The sequence below is a fragment of the Petromyzon marinus genome, unplaced genomic scaffold (genome assembly GCF_048934315.1).
Source record: "Petromyzon marinus isolate PM22_M1 ecotype Great Lakes invasive population unplaced genomic scaffold, UKy_Petmar_22M1.pri1.0 PM_G_Scaffold_342, whole genome shotgun sequence".
NCBI lineage: Eukaryota > Metazoa > Chordata > Hyperoartia > Petromyzontiformes > Petromyzontidae > Petromyzon > Petromyzon marinus.
In genome coordinates, this window is record NW_027422920.1 from 30,001 (window position 1) to 37,221 (window position 7,221).

Here is a 7,221-nt window from a genome sequence, read left to right on the forward strand (position 1 = left end):
GTGTTTCCCTGCATATGCAGGTTATCTAGGAAATATTTGATACGTGTGTCTAGATTTGTGTCTGTCTCTGTGTGTCCCTCCCGTCTCTCTCTCTCTCTCTGTGTGTGTGTGTGTGGCTGTGTTTCCCTGCATATGCAGGTTATCTAGGAAATATTTGATACGTGTGTCTAGATTTGTGTCTGTCTTTGTGTGTCCCTCCCGTCTCTCTCTCTCTCTGTGTGTGTGTGTGTGGCTGTGTTTCCCTGCATATGCAGGTTATCTAGGAAATATTTGATACGTGTGTCTAGATTTGTGTCTGTCTCTGTGTGTCCCTCCCGTCTCTCTCTCTCTCTGTGTGTGTGTGTGTGTGGCTGTGTTTCCCTGCATATGCAGGTTATCTAGGAAATATTTGATACGTGTGTCTAGATTTGTGTCTGTCTCTGTGTGTCCCTCCCGTCTCTCTCTCTCTCTCTGTGTGTGTGTGTGTGTGGCTGTGTTTCCCTCAACTCCCACATTGCTGTTGAGCGGGCCTATCTCTCCCTGGGGGGGCTGTAAAACAAATTCCGTTGGGGGGGGGGGGGCCGGCCACATGATGGCACAACTTCCAAATGCATTTGAAAAGCAGTTTGGCAATGCCAAAAGGATTATACCAAAAATATGAATTAACGTAGCATCTGACCAGCGTACATATTTACACAGACGACAATTCGCGTTGTTGACTACGATGATGATGATGACTCGTGCAAAGGTGTGGCTTGTCGCCTGCAATGAATACCTTGCACCATTGCCGGTCGGCGTCGATGGACTTTGCACGACATGGTCACACAGCATCTTCGAATCTCCCCGACTTGACGTAAGTCACGGCCACGTTGCAGAAGGAGAGCAGGGAAACAACTCTGCCGGGAGTCACACGTTCAGCTGTCGCTTAATTGCCCACGACTCGGGGTTTGTTTCACCTGAAATCCACTCGCAGCGATTGATGAACGAATGTCATGATTCACAGCAAAGGTCTCTGGTTTTTGTTTTTTGTTTTTTTTTAAAAAGGGGCATTTACTGCCAATGCAACAGTTCATCTCAACGAAAGCACAAACACCTCCTGGCATAGGCCTGGCCTACAAAGGGGGAAGCATTATCACACCCCGTTATTACATCTCGGAGCCAGCTGATGCCTGTCTCTATGTGTAGTGGTTGGTGGCACTGTGCCATGAACTCAGTTTACCCGTTATTCGATTCCCAGTCACGGCCACCGCCAGTGACGATTATCTGAACCGGTCCTGGGCCTCTCCTGGGTCGACTCAGCCTCAAATGAGTACCCCTGGTGCGGTGTGTAGTAAACATCGCCACTGGGGGAGACAAAGGCGGTCGGGCGTGGTGCTGGCCACCCACCCCCTCGAGTACCGTTTCGGCCTTCATAGGTGCTCGCTAACAGCACTTGCCCCTACAGTCTGTTAAGGCTACACGGGGGATCTTTGCCTTTGTATTTTGTCTTGCTGTCTCTCCTGTATCTCCGTATTCCTTTGTCTACCCTCGGTGCCTGTCTCTATTGGTAGTTATCTTCACTTTAAGTTAATTTCACGAGTTATTTACTGTGGGTACTTTATTTAATGCAATTACACTTTGATTGTTTTTTGGTCTCAGCCAAGAATGATCGGTACAAGTCTAGGCCTAGCCTAATGCGTGGTAAATAAACAGTCAAAAGTGACTACTTTCTGTTAAAACAATTACTATTAAAATGTTTCGTGGTATTCCTTTGTCTACCCTCGGTGCCTGTCTCTATTGGGAGTTATCTTCACTTTAAGTTAATTTCACGAGTTATTTACTGTGGGTACTTTATTTAATGCAATTACACTTTGATTGTTTTTTGGTCTCAGCCAAGAATGATCGGTACAAGTCTAGGCCTAGCCTAATGCGTGGTAAATAAACAGTCAAAAGTGACTACTTTCTGTTAAAACAATTACTATTAAAATGTTTCGTGGTATTCCTTTGTCTACCCTCGGTGCCTGTCTCTATTGGTAGTTATCGTCACTTTAAGTTAATTTCACGAGTTATTTACTGTGGGTACTTTATTTAATGCAATTACACTTTGATTGTTTTTTGGTCTCAGCCAAGAATGATCGGTACAAGTCTAGGCCTAGCCTAATGCGTGGTAAATAAACAGTCAAAAGTGACTACTTTCTGTTAAAACAATTACTATTAAAATGTTTCGTGGTATTCCTTTGTCTACCCTCGGTGCCTGTCTCTATTGGTAGTTATCTTCACTTTAAGTTAATTTCACGAGTTATTTACTGTGGGTACTTTATTTAATGCAATTACACTTTGATTGTTTTTTGGTCTCAGCCAAGAATGATCGGTACAAGTCTAGGCCTAGCCTAATGCGTGGTAAATAAACAGTCAAAAGTGACTACTTTCTGTTAAAACAATTACTATTAAAATGTTTCGTGGTATTCCTTTGTCTACCCTCGGTGCCTGTCTCTATTGGTAGTTATCTTCACTTTAAGTTAATTTCACGAGTTATTTACTGTGGGTACTTTATTCAATGCAATTACACTTTGATTGTTTTTTGGTCTCAGCCAAGAATGATCGGTACAAGTCTAGGCCTAGCCTAATGCGTGGTAAATAAACAGTCAAAAGTGACTACTTTCTGTTAAAACAATTACTATTAAACTGTTTCGTGGTATTCATAAACAAGACGGAAGCTTGTGTTGCCTCCGAAACGTCGCGATTTCATTTTTAGTCGTTTTCATTATTTTATTTTTTTACCTAACGTGGGACTTTAACCGCAAAAAAACAAAGAGCACGAATCCTTGCAGTCACGGAGAAAAGCTTCAAATCAAATTCTAGATTTGAAGCTTTCGTGACTGCAAGGATTCATAACTCTTTTGGTTTCATTCGGTAAAGTCGCGCGGATAAAACGAAATAAGACGAAACAATTAAAAATCGCGGACGTTTCGGAGGCAACACGAGCTTCCGTCTTCGGGTGTAAAAGTCAACGCAGAATATCTGTGTCGGGAGCACAGTTCAGAGACGACCTGGATATTATATATACACAGGTTAAGGGAGGGGCTGGGATAAGTTACCCCTTTGATAGCGATCAAAGGAGCACTTGCCCTGAAACGTGAAGCAGGCGCGTCTTCTTTGGTTCTTTCGGTAAAGTCACCACCAACGTAGAATGAGAATAAAATAATAAATTGATAAAATAAAATAACACAACAATAAAATTCTAACACGACGTTTCGGCCACAACACAAGCGGCCTTCATCAGGCGAAGGTGACGAGACTGTGTGTCTGGTTAGGACAGCGCTGTAGTGAGAATATTATTATTGTGGTGTTATTTTATTTTATCAATTTATTATTTTATTCTCATTCTACGTGGTGGTGGTGGTGGTGACTTTACCGAAAGAACCAAAGAAGATGAATCCTTGCTAGTCACGAAAGCTTCAAATCGAAATTTAACCACATTGATTATTCTTCTTTGGTTCTTTCGGTAAAGTCACCACGTAGAATGAGAATAAAATAATAAATTGATAAAATAAAATAACACAACAATAAAATTCTAACACGACGTTTCGGCCACAACACAAGCGGCCTTCATCAGGCGAAGGCGACGAGACTGTGTGTCTGGTTAGGACAGCGCTGTAGTGAGAATATTATTATTGTGGTGTTATTTTATTTTATCAATTTATTATTTTATTCTCATTCTACGTGGTGGTGGTGGTGGTGGTGGTGACTTTACCGAAAGAACCAAAGAAGATGAATCCTTGCTAGTCACGAAAGCTTCAAATCGAAATTTAACCACATTGATTATTCTTCTTTGGTTCTTTCGGTAAAGTCACCACGTAGAATGAGAATAAAATAATAAATTGATAAAATAAAATAACACAATAATAAAATTCTAACACGACGTTTCGGCCACAACACAAGCGGCCTTCATCAGGCGAAGGCGACGAGACTGTGTGTCTGGTTAGGACAGCGCTGTAGTGAGAATATTATTATTGTGGTGTTATTTTATTTTATCAATTTATTATTTTATTCTCATTCTACGTGACTTCACCGAAAGAACCAAAGAAGATGAATCATTGCTAGTCACGAAAGCTTTAAATGGAAATTTAATTTTATTGTTTTATATTTTTATTATTTTATTGTTTCCCTTCTACCTGGTGGTGGTGGTGGTGGTGACTTTACCGAAAGAACCAAAGAAGATGAATCCTTGCTAGTCACGAAAGCTTCAAATCGAAATTTAACCACATTGATTATTCTTCTTTGGTTCTTTCGGTAAAGTCACCACGTAGAATGAGAATAAAATAATAAATTGATAAAATAAAATAACACAATAATAATATTCTAACACGACGTTTCGGCCACAACACAAGCGGCCTTCATCAGGCGAAGGGGACGAGACTGTGTGTCTGGTTAGGACAGCGCTGTAGTGAGAATATTATTATTGTGGTGTTATTTTATTTTATCAATTTATTATTTTATTCTCATTCTACGTGACTTCACCGAAAGAACCAAAGAAGATGAATCATTGCTAGTCACGAAAGCTTTAAATGGAAATTTAATTTTATTGTTTTATATTTTTATTATTTTATTGTTTCCCTTCTACCTGGTGGTGGTGGTGGTGGTGACTTTACCGAAAGAACCAAAGAAGATGAATCCTTGCTAGTCACGAAAGCTTCAAATCGAAATTTAACCACATTGATTATTCTTCTTTGGTTCTTTCGGTAAAGTCACCACGTAGAATGAGAATAAAATAATAAATTGATAAAATAAAATAACACAATAATAATATTCTAACACGACGTTTCGGCCACAACACAAGCGGCCTTCATCAGGCGAAGGGGACGAGACTGTGTGTCTGGTTAGGACAGCGCTGTAGTGAGAATATTATTATTGTGGTGTTATTTTATTTTATCAATTTATTATTTTATTCTCATTCTACGTGACTTCACCGAAAGAACCAAAGAAGATGAATCATTGCTAGTCACGAAAGCTTTAAATGGAAATTTAATTTTATTGTTTTATATTTTTATTATTTTATTGTTTCCCTTCTACCTGGTGGTGGTGGTGGTGGTGACTTTACCGAAAGAACCAAAGAAGATGAATCCTTGCTAGTCACGAAAGCTTTAAATCGAAATTTAATTTTATTGTTTTATATTTTTATTATTTTATTGTTTCCCTTCTACCTGGTGGTGGTGGTGACTTTACCGAAAGAACCAAAGAAGATGAATCATTGCTAGTCACGAAAGCTTTAAATGGAAATTTAATTTTATTGTTTTATATTTTTATTATTTTATTGTTTCCCTTCTACCTGGTGGTGGTGGTGGTGACTTTACCGAAAGAACCAAAGAAGATGAATCCTTGCTAGTCACGAAAGCTTCAAATCGAAATGTAACCACGTTGATTATTATTATTATTATTGTCAATGCCGGGGCAATCCCGTGACGACGTACACGTGTGTGACCAAGCTGAGATGTCACAAATTCCATTTGGAACCTGCCCGTTAGATGTCACGATATGCGTCTGCATTTGACGATACCTGCCGACAGAGGCGGAGTGGCACAGTTGCAGGGACAGAGCCTTGAGGGCTTCAAGGTAGTAGCCCATGTGAAATAAATCCTTCCCCCCATCCGATTCATTACGATGGAGAGCGCATCCACTTCTCCTACAAATTCAGCCTGCACACATCACCTGCACACAACATCAACACATCACCTGCACACATCACCCAACACTACATCAACACATCACCTGCACACAACATCAGCACATCACCGACAAACATCACCCAACACAACATCAACACATCACCTACACACATCACCTGCACACAACATCAGCACATCACCTACACACATCACCCAACACAACATCAACACATCACCTACACACATCACCTGCACACAACATCAACACATCACCTGCACACATCACCCAACACTACATCAGTACATCACCTACACACATCACCTGCACACAACATCAACACATCACCTACACACATCACCTGCACACATCAGTACATCACCTACACACATCACCTGCACACAACATCAGTACATCACCTACACACATCACCCAACACTACATCAACACATCACCTGCACACAACATCAGCACATCACCTACACACATCACCCAACACAACATCAACACATCACCTACACACATCACCTGCACACAACATCAGTACATCACCTGCACACATCACCCAACACTACATCCGCACATCACCTGCACACAACATCAACACATCACCTACACACATCACCTGCACACATCAGTACATCACCTGCACGCAACATCAACACATCACCTGCACACAACATCAGCACATCACCTACACACATCACCCAACACAACATCAACACATCACCTACACACATCACCTGCACACAACATCAGTACATCACCTGCACACATCACCCAACACTACATCAGTACATCACCTACACACATCACCCAACACTACATCAGTACATCACCTACACACATCACCTGCACACAACATCAGTACATCACCTGCACACATCACCCAACACTACATCAGTACATCACCTACACACATCACCTGCACACAACATCAGCACATCACCTACACACATCACCTACACACAACATCACCTACACAACAACATCACCTACACACTACATCACCTACACACAACATCACCTACACACTACATCACCTACACACTACACCTACACACATCACCTACACACAACATCACCTACACCCAACATCACCTACACAACAACATCACCTACACACAACATCACCTACACAACAACATCACCTACACAACAACATCACCTACACACAACATCACCTACACACTACATCACCTACACACAACATCACCTACACACTACATCACCTACACAACAACACCTACACACAACATCACCTACACACTACATCACCTACACACAACATCACCTACACAACAACATCACCTACACACTACATCACCTACACAACAACATCACCTACACACAACAACATCACCTACACACTACATCACCTACACACAACATCACCTACACACTACATCACCTACACACTACATCACCTACACAACAACATCACCTACACACTACATCACCTACACACAACATCACCCACACACAACATCACCTACACACTACATCACCTACACAACATCACCTACACACAACATCACCTACACAACAACATCACCTACACACTACATCACCCACACACAACACCTACACACAACATCA

At 41.3% G+C, this 7,221-nt stretch overlaps 1 long non-coding RNA gene across 1 annotated transcript in view; it reads right to left on the bottom strand.

Moving 5' to 3' along the window:
- Positions 1-5,637, bottom strand: part of LOC142915745 (uncharacterized) — an 11,958-nt gene extending 6,321 nt beyond the window's left edge. Inside the window, exons 1-2 of the long non-coding RNA XR_012936077.1 lie at positions 5,516-5,637; positions 755-875 (exon numbers count right to left, since the gene is read on the bottom strand). This is a non-coding gene — a long non-coding RNA (uncharacterized LOC142915745). The remainder of the gene's footprint in view (positions 1-754; positions 876-5,515) is intronic.
- Positions 5,638-7,221: the final 1,584 nt, after the last annotated feature.